Below are 23,839 nucleotides of genomic sequence, written 5' to 3' on the forward strand. Positions count from 1 at the left end.
CATGATTGGGTTTCAGGCAAAAGTGTTCAAATACCCAACCATTCACCAGTGTACATTTACCATCACCAATGTCCCCAGTTACCCACCTGCCTCCCCTTCTATGTTGCCTCATCTCTCCCCCATCTCTTTCTCTCTCTCTCTCTCTCTCTCTCTCACTTGTTCTCGCTCTCACACTTGCTCTTACTCTCGATCTTCAACTAGATACTGAGAGTTTATCATGTGTCGATAGCACAGCGGGTAGGGCATTCGCCTTACAAGCGGCCAACATGGCCGACCCGAGTTCGATTCCTCCGCCCCTCTTGGAGAGCCCGGCAAGCTACCGAGAGTATTCGATATGCCAGACACAGTAACAACAAAGTCTCCAATGGAGACGTTACTGGGCCCGCTCGAGCAAGTCAACGATTCCTTCACCTATTTTCAGCACTCTGTGCAAAGTGATCATTTCCAACTATTTCTGCTTACTGGTTCTTTCTCTATCCTAACTTCTTTTCCCATCTCCTTAAACTTATGGCAAGCTTCCATTCATGGACCAGTTCTCCTGGTCCTTGTTTTAACTGTTCATGGGTATGAGTCTCATGTTATACTTTTTTATATCCCACAGATGGGTGCAATCATTCTAAGTCTGTCTCTCTCCTTTTAACTCATTTCATTCAGAAGGAAATTCTCATCACTTGATCACTTGACTTGTCGTTAATCATCAATTTACTCAACCTGGCACCAGTAACGTCTCCATTCATCCCTCTCATGTGCTAGTGTAGCCCAATGGCATCTGTTCATTCTAGGAACATGAAGAGCCTCAAACCGATCTTTCAGGGTCTTGATGAAGAAGCCTAGCCATCTTGTAGGTGGGTGGCCATGCGGTATTTTGACATCTTGTGGAATCCAGTTGGTAACAGCTCTAGTCCAGTGGTCATCTCCAAATCTCATTATGTGTCCAGCCCATCTGATTTTCAACCCCTAATTCTCATGTTCCTCCATTTATAAGCAAATTTCATGACTTATTTTTTCCTGATGGCTGCATAGTATTCCATCGTATTGATAAAGAAACTATGGAGTTTCTTTATTTAGTCTTTGTCTGTTCTTGGGCACCAAGGTTATTTCCAGATTCTGGCTCTTGTGAATAGTACATATAAAATATTCTATATCACTAATCATCAGGGAGATGCAAATTAAAACAAAAATGAGATATCATCTCCAAACACAGAGATTGGCACACATCAAAAGAACAATCAATTCTAGCACAGATGTGGGGAAAAAGGGACTCTGATTCAGGGTTGGTGAGAATGCTGACTGGTCCAGCCTGTTTTGATAACAATATGTGCATTCTTCAAAAGACTAGAAATTGAGCTTCCATATGACCCAAAGGAGAAAATTACTTAGAAGTAAGAGGGAGGGGAAATATGTGTTTAAGAGAAAATATGAAATTCTCAGAATGGAAAAAAAATACAAGCAAAGATACATAAGGACATGCAAGGGAAATACCTGTTTAAGGAAGAACAGGGGCTCAGAGAGCAAACCTAAAATTTTTTGCAAGCATTCATATGCATTCCAATATATAAGTTTATTGATGTTGATAGACTATATTTTGTTATCAGAAACTTAATTATTTATATTTGTTAGATATCACAAATCATTAAACATACTCATACATCATACATCCAGGAGACATATTCACACAGTACATTCAGTATACCTTTTTATGGAAGACAAAACTCAGAAACAAAAAAATATATATGTGCATATTATGTGTATATTACCCAGATCACGGACCAGAGCAATAGCACAGCGGGTGGAGTGTTTGCCTTGCACGCGGCTGACAAAGCCAACCCGGGTTCGATATCTCTGCACCTCTTGGAAAGCCCGGCAAGCTACCAAGAGTATTCTGCCCACACAGCAAAGCCTGGAAAGCTACCCAGACATATTCAATGTGCCAAAAACAGTAACAGCAAGTCTCACAATGTACACATTACTGGTGCCCGCTCAAGCAAATAGATGAACGGGAGGGCAGTGCTGCAGTGCTACAGTGCTACCCAGATCACATAACTATGAAAGAATAGAGCAGTGAAAAATTCCAGACAATCAAACTTCTGCTCAACTCAATTACGTCCTAACTATATGTCTTGTTCAATGCTTGACATGCATATTTAAATTGTATGTTCTATATTTCCTATTCTATAAGAGAGACCAGAAAGATGGTATTTAATTATACTCTTTACTAAATATTCATTATGCTATGTCAGCATTTATTTAGCCAGGGAGGGGGAATATTGGACCACACCCAGATGTGGTCAGTGTTCACTCTTGGTTCTGCACTCAGGGTTTACTTTTGGCATGGTTCAGGGGACCAAGTAGAGTGCTAGGAATTGAACCCTGGTAAGTGGGCCAGGTGCAAGGCAATCTCCCTACCCACTGAACTAACTCTCCAGTATTTTAAAGGGCTGTAGTATGTCAGCTTCTACATTTGATCTTGATTCACTTATAATACAATAGCTACATTAGCTACATACACACACACACACACACACACACACACACACACACACACACACCATAATGCCATAATGTATAGAATGAGCAAGTGCTCCAAAGGAGACTGAAACAAATCTATCAAAAATATCATTAGCCAGGATGGGCTAAAATGTGATTTTTAATAAACGAACTCTAAATTCCAATGACAACACAAAAATTTACTTTTCTATAATGTCAGTGTCACAAAATTACTGGCAATTAGAGGTCTACTCTATAATTAATGAACAAAACGTTTTGTACAAGATTATTGTGGCACACGTGCTAGGGTAAAAGGCAGCTCAGATAGAGAAGGGAGCACCAAATAATGGGTGTTGGGAGGATCCTCCCAGGATGGGAGTAGAATGCTGAAAGTAGACTATAGTCCAAACATGATTGCCACTCAATGCCTCTTTTGCAAACCACAACACCCAAAAGGAGAGAGAGAACAAAGAGGAATGCCCAGGCACAGAGGCATGGTGGGATGGGGGGATGGGGGGGTGGGAGGGATACTGGGATCCGTGGTGGTGGGAAATGGGCAATGGTGGAGGGATGGGTATCAAACATTGTATAATTGAAACCCAAGCACAAAATTTTTAAGTCTACAATTGTACCTCAGGGTGTCTCACTAATAAAAATTAAAAAAAAAAAACAAGATTATTGTGGCAGAGGGGGGCTCCTAAAATTTGTATACAGAAGAATGCACATTTTATTTACATTGAATTTCATAGACTAGATCAGAGATAAGACAGGGACATAATAATGAACAGAGGACAGACACTATAATGGTTAAGAGTCAAAGTATCTAGCACATATACATAAAGACTGAAAAAAATTCATTCCATTTTGTAGTCAGGGTCTCACTAATAATCACCTAAAAAGACACTTGAAAATTGAACAGCATGTATGATTGTTTATTATATATACCTCTATATTTCTCAGGTATTCATTAAAAAAGAAATTATGTATTTGTCTCTGGTCATTTTCTGTGATTTTGACATGGAATTGTAATATGCATGCAATTTATAGTTTATCTTAAGAAGATAAACTATAAATTACCTTGGAAACAGAAACTTTTTCACGTATTATGAATTCATTTACACAAAATGTATACAATTAAAATATTATTAAGAAATATCTTTGTTGAGCTACTTTTATAGTTAGATGAAATAACAGAATACTGGAACTTAAACTATGTTAAATGAAAGAGTTACATCCAAATGTGTTATTCTGTCTCAGTCTCCATTATTGCTAAGTAAACTAATGTTCTTTGCTGGCCTTACGCATATCATGAGGGCTCACCAGTTTCTCAGACTCCGTGAGTCCCAAGTAAAACATGATTTTTCCCCAATATGAAAACTAACCCAAGATTTGTTATTAGAGAACTAGCATTCCATAAACATACTTAGTATGAGAGTCATACTTTCCCTAAATATGAAGGGTTTCTTATCCATACATGGTAAATGAAATTGGATGAATACTAAAAGAAAGCAAACAGCAATAGTAATAGCACCACCAGCAACAAAAACATAAAACATGTATTATTCTGGTATGTCCCCAACACTGCAGACAGTTTTCTCCCTCTCCAAGATCAGTGAATAATTGAAACTGGATTGCCAACTTCCCTGCACCCAGGCCCCAGGCATCCTCTCGGACCCTGGACCACCCAGCTACCCCGAGCACCGTCCTGTTTGTCCCCAAGCAGAAGCCAGTTTTCTCCCTCTCCCAGGTACCCATCAGAGGCATGGCCTCTTCAGAAGTGGGCATGGCCTCTACAGATGTGGGCATGGTCTGTTTGGGGGTTCAGAGTTTCTGTTTTACCCATACTCAGCCACCTCAGCACCTGGTGTCACATATCAGTCTCTATAACACCACAACAACATGAAGAAACAGCACAAAACCCCATCATGAGGATAGGATGATGAAAAGAGTCCAGAAGCTTCAACAGGCGTTACAAATGTGAACTCTCTGATAAAGAATTTAGAGATGAACTATTGAAAATGTCCAATGAACTAAAAGAAACAGTGGGGCAGATATTCAGTAAGTTAAAGGAGGACATGGAAGAAAAAATGGATCGGAGAATCAAGAAATTACAAGAAGAAATGAGAGCAGAAATTGAAAAGATATGCAGAGAAGTCTCAGGAATAAATGATTCGGTAGATGAAATAAAAAAAAAACTCAGTGTGTGCCCTGAACAGTAGAATGACTACAGCTGAGGACAGAATCAGTGAGCTGAGCTTCAGGAAACCTACAGGCAACAACAAACAATGGCAAGAGACCTCAAATTAGCTCTAGAATGGGCACTGGTGGAGGGATGGGTACTCGATCATTGAATAACTGAAACCCAAGCACAAAAATTTGTAAGTCTACAACTGTACCTCATGGTGTTTCACTAATAAAAATTTTTAAAAAAATAGCTCTTGAACGAATCAGAGTCCTAGAGGATGATTTGAAGAGGAACAACATTAGAATCATTGGAGTACCAGAAGTTTACGGAAGCAATCCCAGTGAAAAAGCCACAGTTAAATAAGTCATTGATGAAATGTTCCCAGAGCTGGAGAATGCAGGCATCCAGATCAAGGACTCCGAAGGGTGCCAGCTAAAAGACACCCTAACAAAAACACTCCAATACATATCATAGTTAGAATGATGGATGCCACAGATAAAGACACAATACTGCAAGCAGCAAGGTCAAAGAAGGGAATCACATACAAAGGAACACCCCTTAGATTCACAGGAGACCTATCAGAGGAGACCCTCAAAGCCTGAAAGCAATGGCGGGATATGGTGAAAGAGCTCATTGAAATGAATGCTTCACCAAGAATACTTTATCAGGCTAACTCAAACTTGAAGGAACAGTACACTACTTTCTGGATAACAACAGCTCAGAAACTTCGTAGACTCAACACCAAACCTAAAAAATGGCTAAAGGGGCTACTGTAAGACAAGACAAACCCCTACAAACACAAGAACCCCTTACAGAAAGATGACACAAAACCCCATAACAATAATCTCTTTTAACATCAATGGTCTAAATTCACCAATTAAGAGACAGGAGTGGCAAAATGGATTCAGATACAGAACCCAACATTCTGCTGCCTAAAAGAAACATATCTGAATAGTCAGAACAAACATAGACTGAAAGGCAAAGGATGAAAAACGATCTTGCAAGCAAACAATCCCCTCAAAAAAGCTGTGGTGGCCTTAATAGTATTGGACAACATAGATTTTTGGATGAAAAAGATTAGAAGAGACAGTGAAGGCCATTTTGTATTAATCAAGGGATATGTACAGCAGGAATAAATCACACTCTTAAATATATACACGACCAATGAGGGACCAGTCAAATACATACAACATCTGCTAACAGACCTTAAGAAGGACATTGAGAGTAACACAAAGTACTTGGAGACTTCAAAACTGCCTTATCACCTCTGTATATATCAAGAAGATTAAAACTTACCAGGGCTGGAGTGATAGCACAGCGGTAGGGCGTTTGCCTTGCACGCAGCCAACATGGCCAACTCGAGTTCGATTCCTCCGCCCCTCTCGGAGAGCCTGGCAAGCTACCAAGTGTATCTCGCCCGTGTGGCAGAGCCTGGCAAGCTACCCGTGACATATTTGATATGCCAAACACAGTAACAACAAAGTCTAACAATGGAGACATTACTGGGCCTGCTCGAGAAAATCTATGAACAACGGGAGGAAAGTGCCAAAACTTACCAAGGAAATAATGGCTCTGAAGGAAAAATAGAAGAGAGAGGGCTAGTAGACCTATACAGGACTTTATATTCCCTCCCAAAAAATATACATTTTTTTCCAGTGCATATGGAACATTTTCTAGAATAGACCATGTGCTGGGCCACAAAGCATGCCTCAACAGAATCAGGAAGATGGACATTGATTCAACTATCTTTTTGGACCACAATGCGCTGAAGATAGAAGTAAATCATGCACAGACGCAGAAAACTGAATCAAACACTTGAATTAAACAATTCAATGTTGAACAATGAGTGGGTCAGGAACAAAACACAGGAAGAAATCAAACGATAACTGGAAACAAATGTAAATGAAGACATGAGCTACCGCAACCTATGGGATACAGCTAAAGCCTTGTTAAGGGAAAAATTTATAGCTCTGCAAGCACTTCTCAGGAAGGAAGAAAGCGCCCACATAAACAACCTATACAGTTCAAGATCATAGAAAGAACCAAAAAAAGGAGCCCAAACCAGGCATAGGGAAAGAGATCATAAAATTTAGAGCAGAAATCAATGACATGGAAACTCAAAAAACAATCCAAAAGATAAATAAAACCAAGTGCTGGTTCTTTGAGAAAATAAGCAAGTTAGACAAACCACTAGCAAGACCCACAAAGAAGAGAGAGAGAGAGGGAACCCTAATAAGCCAAATAATAAATGAGAAAGGGGCTATCACAACAGAAACCAAAGAAATTCAAAAGATCATCAGAGACTACTTTGAAAGTCTGTATGCCACGAATCAAGAGAACCTAGAAGAAATGGATACATTTCTGGATTCCTATAATCTTCCAAAGTTGAACCAAGAAGATCTGGAATACCTGAATAGACCTATTACTATCAAGAAAATTGAAACTGTATTCTAAAGTCTTTACAAAACAAAAGCCCAGGTCCAGAGGATTCATTAGCGAATTTTTCCAAACATTTAAAGAGTACCTATTGCCAGTCCTTCTCAAGCTTTTCCAGGAAATTGAAGAAGCAGAAACTCTCCCAAACAGTTTCTATGAGGCTTATATCTATCTAATACCAAAAGGAAGCAAAGACATCACAAGAAGAGAAAACTACAGGTCAATATCCCTGATGAACGCGATGTTAAGATTCTAAACTAAATACTAGCAAATAGAATTCAAGAACTCATCAAAATAATCATACACCAAGATCAAGTGGGATTCATCCTTGGAATGCAAAGATGCTTTAACATTAGTAAAACAATTAACATAATCCATCATAACAAAAAAGAAAAGATAAAAACCATATGATCATATCAATAGATGCAGAAAAAAAGTTTGACAAGATCCAGTACCTGTTTATGATAAAAACCCTCAAGAAAATGGGTATAGAAGGGACTTTCCTCAATATAGTTAAAGCCATCTACCACAAGTCTACAGCAAGCATCATCCTCAATGGGGAAAATCTGAGAGCCTTCCCTCTAAAATCAGGGATGAGACAAGGATGCCGACTCTCTGTACTGCTGTTCAATATAGTACTGGAAGTACTTGCAATAGTGGTTAGACAAGAAAACTATATTAAGGGCATTCAGTAGGAAAGGAAGAAATCAAGCTCTCACTATTCGTAGATGATATGTACTATACTTAGAGATCCATAAAACCTCTACCAAGAAACTCCTCGAAACAATAGACTTATATAGTAGTGGTTTCAGGCTATAAAATCAATCCCCAAAAGTCCTGGCTTTCCTATACACAAATAGTGAGAGAGAAGAAAGTGACATGGAAAAAAGAATCCCAATCTCAATTGTGCCCCTGAAAATCAACTTAACTAAGAAAGTAAAGAGAACGCAAAATGTTACTTCAGGAAATAAAAGAGGACACAAGAAAATGAAAAGATATCCCCTGGTCATGAATTGAGAGAATTAACATTGTCAAAATGGGAATACTCCCGAAAACATTGTACAAATTCAATGTGATCCCTAAACGATACCCATGACATTCTTCAAAGAAATGGAGCAAGCACTCCTGAAATTCATATGGAACATTTATCCCCCACGAATAGCTAAAGCAATTCTTGGGAAAAAGAAAATGGGAGCAATCAAGGTCCCTAACTTCAAACTCTACTACAAAGCAGTAATAAGTAAAACAGCATGGCACTGGAACAAAGGCAGAGCCTCAAACCAATGGAACAGGGTTGAATATAGTGACATCTCCCCCAAACATTTGATCATCTAATCTTTTATATGAAATGTGAAGTGGAGCAAGGAAATTCTCTTTAACAAATTGTTCAGGCAAATCTGGTCAGCTACATGCAAAAAAATGGGTTCAGATCTTTACCTAATACCATGTACAAAAGTAAGATAAAAATGGATTTAAGACCTCAACATCAGACTGGAATCCATAAGGTAAATTGAAGACAAGTTTGGGAAAACCATCTACGAAATTGAAGCTAGTGGTATGTTCAAAGATGATATGCCACTGGCCAAGCAATTAAATACAGAGATAGACAAATGGGACTATCTTAAACTAAGAAGCTTCTGCACCTCCAAAGAAACAGTGACCAAAATACAAACACAGTCTACAGAATGGGAAAGGATATTCACCCAATACCCATACAATAATGGGTTGATATCAAGCATGTACAAAGCACCAGTTGAACTTCGCAAGAAGAAAACAGGCAACCCCATCAAAAGATGGGGTGGTGAAATGAACAGAAAATTTCTCAAAGTAGAAATCCGAATGACCAAAAGGCACATGAAAAATGCTCTACATCACTAATCATCAGGGAGTTGCAGATCAAAACAACAATGAGATATCATCTCACACCACAGAGACTGGCCCACATCTAAAAGAACAAAATAACCAGTGTTGGCATGGATTTGACGATAAAGGGACCCTTCTGGTGGGAATGCCAACTAGTTCAGTCCTTTTGGAAAAACAGAATGGACAATTCTCAAAAAATAGTAAATTGAGCTCTGATTTGACCTAGCAATACTATCCTGGGACTATATCCCAGAGAAGCAAAAAAGTACAGTAGAACTGATATCTGCACTTGTATCTTCTTTGTTGCACTGTTCACAGTAGCCAAAATTTGGGAAAAAAAAACAGAGTGCACGAGAACAGAAGACTGGTTAAAGAAACTTCGGTATATCTACACAATGGAGTACTATGTAGCTGTTAGAAAAGATGACGTCATGAAATTTGCACACAAGTGGTTCTACATGTAAACAATCATGCTAAGTGAAATGAGCCAGGAGGAGAGGGACAGACAGAAAGACTGCTCTTATCTGGAGAATATAAAGTAACAGAATGGGAGACAAACACCCAAGAATAGTTGAGATAAGTACCAGGAGGTCTGCTCCATGGCTTGGAAGCCTGCAGCACATGCTGTAGAAAAGGCAGCTCAGACAGAGAAGGGAACACCAAATAAAAGATGTTTGGAGGATTCACTCAGAACATGAGATCTGTGCTGAAAGTACACCATAGACTGAACACCATGGCCATTCTATACCTCTATTGAAAACCACAACACCCTAAAGGAAAGAGAGAGCAAAAGGGAATGCCCTGCCACAAAGGTGGGGTGGGTGGAGGGGGAAGAGGTGGGGGGTCGGAGGGCTACTGGGATCATTGGTGGTGGAGAATGGGCTCTGGTGGAGGGATGATTACTTGATCATTTTATAACTGAAATCCAAGCACAAAAGTTTGTAAGTCTACAACTGCCTCATGGTGTTTCACTAATAAAAAAAAATAAAATATATAATAACCCTGGGAAGCTACCTGTGACGTATTCAATATGAGGAAGAAGAAGAAGAAGAAGAAGAAGAAGTAGAAGAAGAAGAAGAAGAAGAAGAAGAAGAAGAAGAAGAAGAAGAAGAAGAAGAAGAAGAAGAAGAAGAAGAAGAAGAAGAAGAAGAAGAAGAAGAAGAAGAAGAAGAAGAAATGTGTGAGTAGGCACCATGGCTTCAGTTATCAGGGTGATATGGGTATGGGGTAGAGCAATATATACAAAACACAGACCCAACAGAACTGAAAACAGGAGGGAGACCTAAGCAGCAACCACTGGAACATTGTCATGTGCCTGTCAAGGTCATAGATGGGGGTGAGGCTGGCTTGTCGTGAGGTGAGAATCAAGGAACAAGGGTGGAGGGAAGTTGACACTGGTGGAGGTATCGGTGTGTATACCTAATACTTAACTGTAAGTAACTTTGTAAATCATGGCTCTTTAGCAAAAATAAAATGAAATAAATTGGGCCCAAAATAAAAACAAAACGAAACAAAACAAAAACCCTTATATTCTTCAAAATATTCTCTCCTCAAACACCAGTACATGGTGCCTGACCTTACCAAAAATTAAAAAGATAAAAACCTCCATGTAAGTTAAAATTGTAGGAAGAATAAAAATGATAAGAAATAACCAATAATATGGATTTGTAACTATAATTTTTCTACATAGTTTCTGAAAATTATGTAATTTATAACTGTGGTATAGATAAGCCTTACCACAACTTATTTCAAATGTAACTCTTGTTTACTATTAATGACATACAAGAAGCAACATCTATGCCTTTGAGATTCCAAAGAGAAACTCACAAAATAATTGAGAACACACATAAAAAAGAACCATCATAGAATATGAAAAGATTGATTCAAATAAAACAGTAAATGGATTAAGTCTTCTATTCAAACTTGCATACTTAATAGATTGAAACAATATATTTGTGATTTTGCTTGTCTGAAAATGGTTGCTATATAATTATATGGTCTTAAAATAAGTATTCAAATATTACATTGAAGATGTATCTATCAATCAGATAAAATAAATAAATATGCCATGAATCTCTATTAAGACTTCCTTTTGTCATTTGGAGGGAAATGATTGGGCCACACCTGAAAGTACTCAGGACTTAACTCTTGGCTCTGTACTCAGGGATCACTTCTGTCAGTGCTCAGGGATTAAAATGTGGTGATAGAGATTGAACTCAGATTGGCAGCAGTGATGCAAGTGCCTTTGAGCTGTACATTCTCTCAGACCATGAGGACTGTCATGTTTTATATTTATTTTCATATCCTCTGATTCAAAGAACTTTTCATTTAAAGGTGTGTTAAAATACTCAAACTTCTAACTTCTCACCTGAAACAATCTACTTGTTTATTCTCCATGTATTACAATTGCATTGTGATAAAAGGGAATAGTTGTGGAATTTAAAGTAGAAATAAAAATTAATCTAAAAACAGTCATAAAACTTGCAACACTTGGAATAATTTTCCCTAGATGAAAACAAAACTTGAGCATTAGTTATAAATCAACAACTACTGGACTGGAGTGATAACACAGGAGTAATATATTTTCCTTGCATGCAGAGGACTGAGGTTTGATCTCTTGCAACAAAAAGGTCCCCTGAGCCCTCCAGTAATGATCCCTGAGCAGAAAGCCAGGAATAAAGCATGAGCACTGCCGGGTGTGGCCTCAAAACAAAATAAAATAACATAAAATAAATAAAAAAGAACTATAGTGTTATATGGGCTGGAGCGATAGCACAGCCCTAGGGCATTTGCCTTGCACCGGGCTGACTCAGCCTACCAGGTTTCAATTCCTCCACCCCTCTTGGAGAGCCCAGCAAGCTACCTGTGAGGTATTCCATATGCCAAACACAGTAACAAGAAGTCTCATGATGGTGACATTACTGGGCCCACTCGAGCAAATCTATGAACAATGGGAGGACAGTGCTACAGTGCTACAGTATCTTTGAAATTTAAAGACTGCAGAAACTAACATTAGGGACTTCATATTAGCCATAGTCCCACATTGTAACAATTTAATGCTAAGCAGACATATTGGACAGGTTATCTGGGTTTATCTTTAACTTAGCCAACACAAACAATCACTGACATAAATTCTGGGAAAGCAGAAGAATAAGTGACCATGTAGGACCATAAAAGGCAAAGTAGTAGGATATAGCCTTAAAAGGGAAAAGGAAGTCAAACTGGGCAACTGAAGTTAGCAAGTGAGGGCAGCAAAGAAGGGATAAGCCAATCAAAAAAAAAAAAACCCACGACCCTAGGGTCCTGAGAGGGAGCCCATCCAAGGCTGGGAGGTCCAAACCTGAGTAAAGGGATAAATGAGAACATCTACAGTGAGAAGGGGTCGCCCTTTGGGCAGGGGACCCTGTTTGACCAGTTTATGTGTGCTTGGTGCAAAGAAAGGATTTCTTTGCTCCCATGTTTGACTCTTTCTCGTTCGTATCATGGACCCTAACAATGTTTTTGGCAATGATAAATCTTCAAAACTGAAATTTGTAGCCAGTGCTATAGTACAGAGGGCAGGACACTTACACTGGATATGGTCAATTGGGATACCTAGCCCCATACCCCACCAGGAGTGATCGCTGAGGGCCCAACAAGGAGTTAGCCCTGAACACCGCTGGGTGTAGACCCCAAATGAAAACAAACAAAACCAAAATGACATTCAAAATCAAAAATTTTAGTCTCGGATGTTAGATTCCTTCCAACTTTTGCGGGTCTTTCTCAGTATCAAAATACAATATATTTGACTGTATGTGTTTTATGAACAGCTCACCTGCTATCTGCCTCTTTTAAAACAAGTGTTGTCCCTTTATAGACATTCCACAGTTATTATATCTAACAAAACCATAATATATAAGCTGTCACATTAAACCTCATTTTATGCATAGAATTTTTGACAAAGCAACTCCTTTCTCTTTTCTATATAATTAAAAGACCATTTAGTCTTAATTTTTGAAATTGGGGTGATCTATAAAATATAATATCAGTATGATGTTCCTATCAACTTTTTCAAAACTAAAAATCTTGTTCAGGGGACAGAAATAAAGCACAGAGGTTCAGGCCCTTTCAAAGTGTGCTGCTGACACTGCTTCTCCAAAACCATCAAACTCAATCACCCTGCTTCCTGACTAAATACCAATCTTTTCACTTTAATGAGCTTAGAAGGAGAGAGTGTTCTCCTGTGGCTATCAGTCTTTAATCTTTTAAATGTCTCTATTTGAATATGTTCAGGCTGTATCTGGGAATAAACAGAAAGTGCTTCCTGGAGGAGACTTAGTACTGAGGTTAAGGCCTGTTTGCCTGTTACAGATGTGAGTTCAACTCCTGGCTGGTATAAGGTCCCTGATGCACCTTCAGGAGTGCCTAAAGCAGAGTCAGAAGAAAACTCTAAGCAATTTCTCAGTGTGGCCCCCAAACCAAAAAGTGAAAAATGATAAATAAAATTAATAAAATTGTAGATTCTTGAGTGTTCCGATGATATCTTCTTTATGCGTGAATACTCAGCATCTGTACAATGCTTGTTATGAGAGGCAAATTAATACTTGTTGAATAAAGTGTTTTAATCTTGAAAATCTTCATGTAAGCAGTTACTATGTAATTGTTATAGGTTTGTATCATCAGATTTTTATTGTCTCTTGAGGACTTATGCTTAGAAGTTATTTTTAACTACTTCTCAAAGTATAAATATAAATATATGTAAAACCCACAGGTCCTAATAAATGAGTTTCTTTGCTTTATCTACTATAAATTTGAGGGGGGGTGTAATATGCAGTTCAAAACTCAATGTGCTAAGTTTGTCCTGTTGAAAATTTTTTTATTTAAGACTTGAGGCAATTTCATACAATTCTAATGTAATTTATTGAAGAAAATCCACACCATAAGATTAACATTGTTGGGGGCTGGAGCAATAGCACAGCAGTTAGGGCATTTCCCTTGCCCATGGCTGACCCGGGTTTGATTCCCAGCATCCCATATGATCCCCTAAGTACTGCCAGAGGTAATTCCTGAGTGCAGAGCCAGGAGTAACCCCTGTGCATTTCCGGGTGTGACCCAAAACGGAAAAAAAAAGAAAACAAAAGAAATAGCACTGTGTCCCTGTTGTTCATGGATTTGCTTAAGCAGGCACCAGTAATGTCTCCATTGTGAGATTTGTTACTGTTCTTGGCAGATTGAATATGCCATGGGGAGCTTGCCAGGTTCTGCCTTGCTGGCAGGATATTCTTGGTAGCTTGCTAGCCTCTCCAAGACGGATGAAGGAATCAAACCAGGGTTGTCCTCATGCAAGGCAAACGCCCTACCCGCTGTGCTATCACTCCAGCCCATCATAAGATGATATTCATACAGTTCAATTGTTAGTGAAAGACTATGAGCCACTGAAGTGAGGTTTTGGAGACCAGTAGAAAGTCTGAGGATCTGGAATTCCCCCTGAGATATTGGCTTCCCTTTGATGTAGGCAGACAGGCAGATAGGAAAGACCCTCTCCCAGGCAATGGCAGTAAATTTCCTGGGAAGTAATAGCTCTGAAGTTGCAAAGGTCAACCTTGCAGAAAACAGGAACTAAGGCCTGACAAGACCCTCACCTGGTGCCAGAGAACTGACCCTGAGGAGACTGCTCTCCTGCACATGAAGGAAATTTCTCGAATACCCTCATACCACTCCTTTAATCAGATTAATTTTAAGTGATTCAGCCCAGAGAAGACTTCAGAACATTCCAGACCAAGACATCAGGAGAAGATACTCTATAAAAGCTCCCTGAAAAAAGGAGGGGTGCCCATATGCTGCCCGTGTCCTGCTTGCACCCGTGTGGCTGAGCACATGTCATGCCCACATATTCCCCCTTGAGATGTGCACTTTCATGTCTAATGCTGGGATGTGTGCAGGGATTCCCTCCACCCTAGAAGAAGCACATGTTCTCTTTTGAGCCCGTTACTCTCCACTCTCTCCCACTTTCTCTTCCTCCTTCTCTTCAAAACCTCCAAATAAAATCTGCTTTACTTCATTGCTTCTCTACTCCTGAAATTCTTTTCTGTGAGACAAGGAAAGAACCAGTAACTCTGGTTACGAGTGGCAGAGGTGAATTGGGTGAAAGTGACCATCTGTCTCCTTCCCACTTCACAGAAGTCACCTGTAGGGCCTACCGAGATCATCTTAATAGGAGAAGGTGCTGTTTCTTCAGAACCTCCAGTGTCCATTTCTACTGCTTGGAGAAGACTTTAGAGGCCCACGTGCAGAGTGCAGAATCATCTCAGGTTGGCTTAATCAATTCCTATATTTATACTGCTTAAAAAAATCAGGGGAGAGTGCCAATGCAGTCCCCCACATCACAGTTGAGTTTCCCACATTGGGGAAATCACAGGAGTCATCATATCTGGAGTGAAATGGATAAATCTCACCCCGGGAAAACTACCTTCGTGATCATACTTGTATTACTTTTAGTTTTTAGCTATTATCAGTGCCAGTAGACAATTTTATTTTAGACTTGACCTGTAGGCACACTGAAGCTTTGTCTATTCTTACACACATTGAATATTTATTCATCAATATTTCATACAAAAATGGCTGCTTTATTTGATAGCTTAAGTCATTTTATATCACATTTTTCATATCCCAATCAATAAGGAGAAATAGAACTTCAATGCCTATAAAAATGTTCTGGTTTTGTTGAGAATAGATAAAGATGTTGTTTCTAAATTTTTAAAGAAATGTCATCAACATTCAACTCCCATTCCACAGAATGCTCCAATCATGGCTTCTTAAAGTAAAGGCCCTCCCGTTGATCATCAATTTGCTCGAGCGGGTCCAGTAAGGTCTCCATTGGAGACTTTGTTGTTACTGTGTCTGGCACATCGAATACTCTCGGTAGCTTGCCGGGCTCTCCGAGAGGGGCAGAGGAATCGAACTCGAGTCGGCCATGTTGGCTGCATGCAAGGCAGACGCCCTACCCGCTGTGCAATGGCTTCTTAATACATAATATTCTAATAGAACATAGAATAGAAAATACTTGCTAAATTTAAAGTATGTGAGAAATGTGTTAAACCTTGAAATAAAAGAAGAAAATTTGATTTCAATTCCAGTACTTGATTTGACTAACTTGAAATATGAAAATATTTGTTATCTTTCCAACAGTAAATGTTCTTTTTTTTTTTAACCACGTAAGGCTCATTTCACAATCACCGAAACAGAAGCAGGGTGTATAATTAAAGGGCAAAATGCTAAAGTAAAAATTTAGTTTAATAATCATTCCTAAAAAATTTAGAGGATTGATGATAAGAGATCATGTTTCTTTCAATTTCTTTTTTCCTTCACTTGTAGAGATTTTTAAAATAAAACTACACAAAGATTTTGTAATGGATTTGAAATTAAAAAAATAATCATGTAGGAGTTCTTTAAATCAAATTGCTTAATTTTTACTAAAATATACGAAGACAATATTCTGGTATATTTTCCTATAAAGAATATTTAAAATACTTCTCTCAATAAAACAAAATTATTTTAGGCATAATCATGAAATAGAATAAACAGCAATAGAAAGAAAGCTAACTTAGATTTTACTTTATATATGAACATATAAATAAAATGTTATTTAATTATAATAGATAAAATAAACAGTAGTGTATAAAATAGTCAGATGTGAATTTTTTCCATTTCATTTTAAAATTTAAAATTTTGCATTTTAAGTAGTGTCATTACAACCTTGGTGATATTTTGATGTAAAAAGTTACTGCATTATCACCACAAAAGTTTTCCAAACTCATCACTTCTGTTCTTTTGTTATTTAGACCACCTCTTTGTTAGCCTTCATTCCCTCCTCATATTGCTTGGTAATCTCAGTTTCATAATCCAAGATCTAGGGTTTGTCATCATTCTATAATGTCTGCTTCCGTGTTTTGTTTTTACGTATACCACAGATAAGTTAGAATCTCTGGAATATTCCTTCTCCCTCTGACTTATTTTAACATGATAATCTCCAGTTCTATTCAAATAAGATAAAGTTGCAATATTTTATTTTCTCTAATAGCTACATAGTGTGTTATTGTGTCTTTAAATCACAACTTCTTTACCTATTCATCTGTCATTGGACAAGAGTTATTTTCCTACCCTGGTAATTGTACTACATGCTGCAATAAACATTTATAGAAACATATCATCGGGGCCTAATGCTTTGTGCTTTGGAGTAGATGCCAAGAAGTGAAATGCTAGATCATATGAAAGTTTTATTCTTGCTTATTTTAGGAACTCACAAAATATTTTGCATGGAGGCTGAACCAGATAAAAGACCCACTGTTAGTAAATAGGCATTTCTTTTTTCATTGCATCCAAGCCAATACTGTCTGGTTTCAATCTTTTTGATGTATGGTATCTCATGGTTATTTTTTATTTATATTTCCCTGATAATAATATTATGTACACGTCTGAAATACTTACTAGCTGTTCATATAGTCTTTTAATAGAAAGCTCCTTCTACTCTTCCCATATTTTTGATGGTGTCATTTTGTTGGTCAAAACTTGTGAAGGCTTTTTTTTAAAAAAAAAATATTTATTAGTGAAACACCATGAGGTACAGTTGTAGATTTACACATTTTTGTGCTTGGGTTTCGATTATACAATGATCAAATACCCATCCTCCACCAGTGCCCATTCTCCACCACCATGGATCCCAGTATTTCTCCCACACCCATCCCTCCCATCCTACCTTGCCTCTGTGGCAGGTCATAACCTTTTGTTCTCTCTCTCCTCTGGGTGTTGTGGTCTGCAAAAGAGGCATTGAGTGGCAAACATGTTCAGTTCATAGTCTACTTTTCACATGCATCTCCCCTCCTGGGAGGATCCTCCAAACACCCTTTATTTGGTGCTCCCTTCTCTATCTGAGCTGCCCTTTCCTCTAGAATGCCCGGCTGGCCTCCTGGTACTGATCTCGGATATTCTTGGGTATTAATCTCCTATTTTGTTACTTTATATCCCCCAGATGAATGCAATCTTTCTATATCTATCCCTCTCTTTCTAATTCATTTCGCTTAGCATGATACTTTCCATGTAGTACCACTTGTATGTAAATTTCATGACTTCATCTTTTCTAACAGCTACATAGTACTGCATTGTGTAGATGTACCAAAGTTTCTTTAACCAGTCATCTGTTCTTGGGCACTTAGATTTCTTCCAGTTTCTGGCTATTGTAAAGAGTGCTGCAATGAACAAACAAGTGCAGATGTCACTTCGACTATACATTTTTGCCTCTCTGGGATACATTCCCAGGAGTGGTATTGCTGGGTGAAATGGGAGGTCAATCTCTAATCTTTTGAGAATCGTCCATACTGTTTTCCAAAAGGGCTAAACCAGTCAGCATTCCCACCAACAGTGAAAAAGTGTCCCTTTCTCGCCACATCCGTGCCAACACAGGTTGCTTTGGTTCTTTTGGATGTGAGCCAGTCTCTGAGGTGTGAGATGGTATCTCATTGCTGTTTTGATCTGCATCTCCCTGATGATTAATGATGTAGAGTATTTTCTCATGTGCTTTTTTGCCATTCAGATTTCTTCTTTGAGAAAGTTTCTGTTCATTTCATTGCCCCATTTTTTGATGGGGTTGGTTGTTTTCTTCTTGTGGAGTTCAACCAGTACTTTATATATCCTTCATATCAACCCCTTGTCAGATGTGTATTCGGTGAATATCCTTTCCCATTCTGTAGACTGTCTTTGTATTTTGGTCGCTGTTTCTTTGGAGGTGCAGAAGCTTCTTAGTTTAACATAGTCCCATTTATCTATCTCTGTTTTCACTTGCTCGGCCAGTGGTGTGACATCTTTGAAGATACTATTAGCTTCAATGTCATGGAGGGTTTTGCCAACTTTGTCGTCAATGTACCTTATGGTTTATGGTCTTATGTTGAGGTCTTTAATCCATTTTGATCTTACTTTTGTACATGGTGTTAGGCAGAGTTCTGAGCCCATTTTTTTGCATGTAGCCGTCCAGTTTTGCCAGCACAATATGTTAAAAAGGCTTTCCTTACTCCACTTCACATTTCTTGCACCTTTATCAAAGATTAGATGATCATATGATTGAGGGGAGATGCCAGTGTATTCAACCCTGTTCCATTGATCTGCAGCTCTACCTTTGTTTGAGTACCATGCTGTTTAATTATTACTGCTTTGTAGTAGAGTTCGAAGTTAGGGAGGTTGATTCCTCCCATTTTCTTTTTCCCAAGAATTGCTTTAGCTATTCGTGGGGGCTTATTGTTCCATATAAATTTCAGGAGTGTTTGCTTCATTTCTTCAAGAATGTCATGGGCATCCCTATAGGGATTGCATTAAATTTGTACAATGTTTTGGGAAGTATTTCCATTTTGACAATGTTCAGTCTCCCAACCCATGAGCAGGGGATGTCTTTCCATTTCCTCATGTCCTCTTTTATTTCCTGAAGTAGTGTTTTGTAATTTTCTTTGTATAGGTTCTTTACTTCCTTAGTTAAGCTGATTCCTAGGTACTTGATTTTCTGGGGCACAATTGTGAACGGGATTGTTTTATTTCATGTAGCTTTCTTTTCTCTCACTGTTTGCATATAGGAAAGCCATGAACTTTTGGGTATTGATTTTATAGCCTGCAACTTTACTATACAAGTCCATTGTTTCTAGGAGTTTCTTGGTGGAGGTTATAAGTTTCTCTAAGTATAGTATCATATCATTTGTGAATAGTGAGAGCTTGATTTCTTCCTTTCCTAACTGAATGCCCTTAATATCTCTTTCTTGCCTAATCGCTATTGCAAGTACTTCCAGTACTATATTGAACAGCAGTGAAGAGAGTGGGCATCCTTGTCTCGTCCCTGATCTTAGAGCGAAGGCTCTCAGTCTTTCCCCATTGAGGATGATGCTTGCTGTAGGCTTGTGGTAGATAGCTTTAACTATGTTGAGGAAAGTCCCCTCTATACCTATTTTGGCTAGGGTTTTCATCATAAAGGGGTGCTAGATCTTGTCAAATGCTTTCTCTGCATCTATTGATATGATCATATGCTTTTTATCTTTTCTTTTGTTGATATGATGGATTATGTTGATTGATTTCAGAATGTTAAACCATCCTTGCATCCCTGGGATGAATCCTACTTGGTCATGGTATCTGATCTTTTTGATGAGTAGTTGGATTCTATTTGCTAGTAGTTTGTTGAGGATCTTTGCATCTGTGTTCATCAGGGATTCCGGCCTGTAGTTCTCTTTCTTTGTGGTATCTCTGTCTGCTTTTGGTATCAGGGTAATATTTGCTTCGTAGAAACTGTTCGGAAGTGTTTTTGATATTTCAATTTCTTGGAAAATCTTAAAGAGGATTGGGAGTAAGTCCTCTTTAAAGATTTGGAAGAATTCACTAGTGAATCCATCCGGGCCAGGACTTTTGTGCCTGGGGAGACTTTTTATTACCATTTCAATATCCTTGATGGTGATAGGTCTGTTCAGGTATTCCAGGTCTTCTTGGTTCAGCCTTGGGAGTCTGTAGGAGTCAAAGAAATTTATCCATTTCCTTGAGGTTTTCATGTTCTGTGGCATAAAGCTTCTCAAAGTACTCCCTGAGGATCCTCTGAATTTCTGTGGTTTCTATTGTAATGACCCCCTTTTCATTTCTGATTTGGTTTATTAGCGTTTTCTCTCTCCCTTCCTTTGTCAGTTTTGCTAGAGGCTTATCGATCTTAATTTTCTAGAAGAACCAGCTCTTGGTTTCATTGATCTTTTGGATTGCTTTTTGAGTTTCCATCTCGTTAATCTCTGCTCTGAATTTTATTATTTTCTTCCTCCTGTCCAGGTTGTGCTCCTTTTGTTGGTCCTTCTCCAGGTTCTTAAGCTGTGAGGTTAGGTTATTTATGTGGGCTCGCTCCTCCTTCTTGAGGAAGGCTTGTAGAGCTATAATGCTTGGAGAACTTTCCTCTTAACACAGCTTTTGCTGTGTCCCATAAGTTTGGTAACTAGTGTCCTCATTTTCATTTGTTTCTAGGAATCTTTTGATTTCCTCTTTGATTTCCTTTCTAAGCCACTCATTGTTCAATAGCACACTGTTTAATTTCCAGGTGTTTGATTTAGTTTTCTGTTTTTGTGTGTGATTTACTTCTAATTTCAGCGCATTATGGTCTGAGAAGATTGTTGATATAATCTCCATCTTCTTAATTTTATGGAGGTATGTTTTGTGGCTCAGCCTGTGGTCTATCTTGAAGAATGTTCCATGTATGCTTGAGAGGAATGTGTATTCAGCTTTTTGAGGATGAAGTGTCCTGTATATATCTACTAAGTCTTTTTCTTCCATTGTTTTCCTCAGATGAAGTATGTTCTTGCTAAGCTTGAGTCTGCTTGATATATCAAGAGGTGATAAAGCTGTGTCGAAGCATCCCACTAGTATTGTATTGCTATTGATTTCTTTCTTCAAATCTATGAGTATTTATTTTAAGTTCTTTGTTGGTCCCTCATTAGGTGCATATACATTTAGTATTGTAAGTTCTTCCTGTTGTACAGATCCTTTGATCAATAAGACATGACCTTCACTGTCTCTTGTGACCTTCTTCACTCTGAAATCGATGTGGTCTGATATTAGGATGGCTACCCCAGGTTTTTTATGGGAGCTGTTTGCTGGTAGGATTGTTTTCCAGCCTTTGACTCTGAGTCTGTGTTTGCTTTGACTATTGAGATGTGTTTCTTGTAGGCAGCAGAATGTTGGGTTCGATTTTCTAATCCATCTTGCCACTCTGTGTCTTTTAATTGGTGCATTTAGCCCATTGACATTGAGAGAGATTATTGTTATAGGGTTTTGTCCCATTGTTCTGTTGAAATTTGAGGGGCCTGTCTTGCCTTAAAGTAGCCCATTTAGTTGTTGTAACCATGGTTTTGAGTCTATGAAGTTCCTGAGCTATTGTTTGTCTCTGAAACTGTGTGTTGTTCCTTCTGTTATGAATGAGAGTCTTTGCTGGGTAAAGTATTTTTGGTGAGGCATTTATTTTACTGAGTTTTTTCACTATATTCCACCACTGTTTTTGGGCCATGAGGGTTTCATTAGACAAATCAAATGTGAATTTTAAGGATGCTCCTTTGTAGGAGATTTCTTTCTTCAATCTTGCTGCTTTCAGAATTTTGTCTCTATCTAAGGTTTTGGTCATTTTGATGTGTCTTGGGATATTTTATTTGGATTTCTTCTAGCTGGTACCCTTCAGGCCTCCTGAATGTGGTCACTAGTTTTCTTCAGCTCTGGAAACACTGTAGCGATGATGTCTTTGATAGTTTCTTCTTCATGAAGGTTTTCTTCCTGTCCCTCTGGGACTCCAATAATTCTTATGTTACCCTTCTTGGATTCATCACGATCTTCTCTTGCCATCTGTTCCCAAATTGTGAGTCTCTTTTCAATTTTCTGCTCTTTTCTGGAGAGTCTCTGAACTTCATCTTCGAGCTCACTGATTCTGTTCTCGGCAACTGTTACTCTGTTGCTGAGGCCTTCCACTGAGTTTTTCAATTCGCCTACCAGGTTTTTCAGGTCTGACATTTTCGTTTGCATTTTCCTCATTTCTGCCTTCAAATCCTCTTGTCTTTTATTGGCATTGCTTTCCATTGTTTCTTTTAGTTCCCTAAGTATCCTAAGTAGCTCCCTTCTGAATTCCTTGTCAGAGAGGTTGTCTAACACTACAATACTGTTGGTGTCTTCTGGGCTAGCCTCTTCAATAAGAAAGTTTTGGTGGGCTTTTTCTTTGTTTTATCATTGTGACCAGTGTGGTTTAGACCTTCACGTTCACTGTTACTATTCTGCTTGATATGCAGAATGAATTGAGATAGCCTTAACGAATTATTAGTCAATGTGTTTCTAGTGGTTGAGCTAATCTAGAGAAGGTTCCATCTAAGAGGGTAACTTATGGTTCCTATGGGATATGTTGTGGGAAAATAATTCGTGGCTGCATTAGCGGCTGCGGATCCAGAAAGGGTCCCTGGCACTGGGCATCAGGCAGTACCTATTTGAATGAGGAGAGTGCCCGGAGCCATTCAGCTTTGTTTCTGCGAGATGTGCCTCAGTTCCTGTCCCACGCAGATCAAGGGGGAAAACTGGCTGTTCTAGGGGATCAAGCTAGCTGCACATGCCCAGAGAGAGTCCCAAGCCCTGGGCGCCGGGCTGTACCTGTTTGAATGAGGAGAGAGTGCCTGGAGCCGTTCAGCTTTACTTCCGCGAGGTATGCCTTAGTTCGTGAAAGCTTTTTTATACATCATGGATTTACCTCTGTATGGTGCAATGATTTTTATTTTAACACTTTTATTTTGCCATTAAAACCTTTTTATTTTACATAACCCCTTTTCTTTCATTTATTTATTTTTTTGTTATCTATGCCAGTGGTTCTAATTCATTAAAAAACCTTTGAAGACCATGAACAGTTTGTCCTATGTTTTCCTAAATGCATTCATGCAATTTAATCTACTTTGAATTAACCTTGAAGCATTATGTGAGATAAAAATCTTGGTTCATTTTTTGTTTTACATGTGGCTACCCAATTTTCCCAGAACAATGTGTTGAAGAGACTTTCATGTTTTACTGTGTGTACCTAGAATATTTTAAATAAATTTAAAAGATCTACTTAAAAATCTTTTTTTTTTGTTGATAAAACTAAGACTTTATCTATGGACTCAGTTCTATTTCATTGGTCTGAGAGTCTATCTCTATTCCAGTGTCATACAGGTATAGAGATTATAGCCTCATAGCACAATTTTTTTTGAAATTGTATTGTTTTGGGGGCACCCAGCTATACTTAGGGATCACTCCTGGAGGTGTGTGGGGGTGGATGATGTAGTGTCAAGGATTAAACCAGGCTTGGATGCATTCTAGGCTAGTCCC

This window comes from Sorex fumeus, unplaced genomic scaffold (assembly GCF_029834395.1).
Source record: "Sorex fumeus unplaced genomic scaffold, SorFum_2.1 ptg000037l, whole genome shotgun sequence".
Lineage (NCBI taxonomy): Eukaryota > Metazoa > Chordata > Mammalia > Eulipotyphla > Soricidae > Sorex > Sorex fumeus.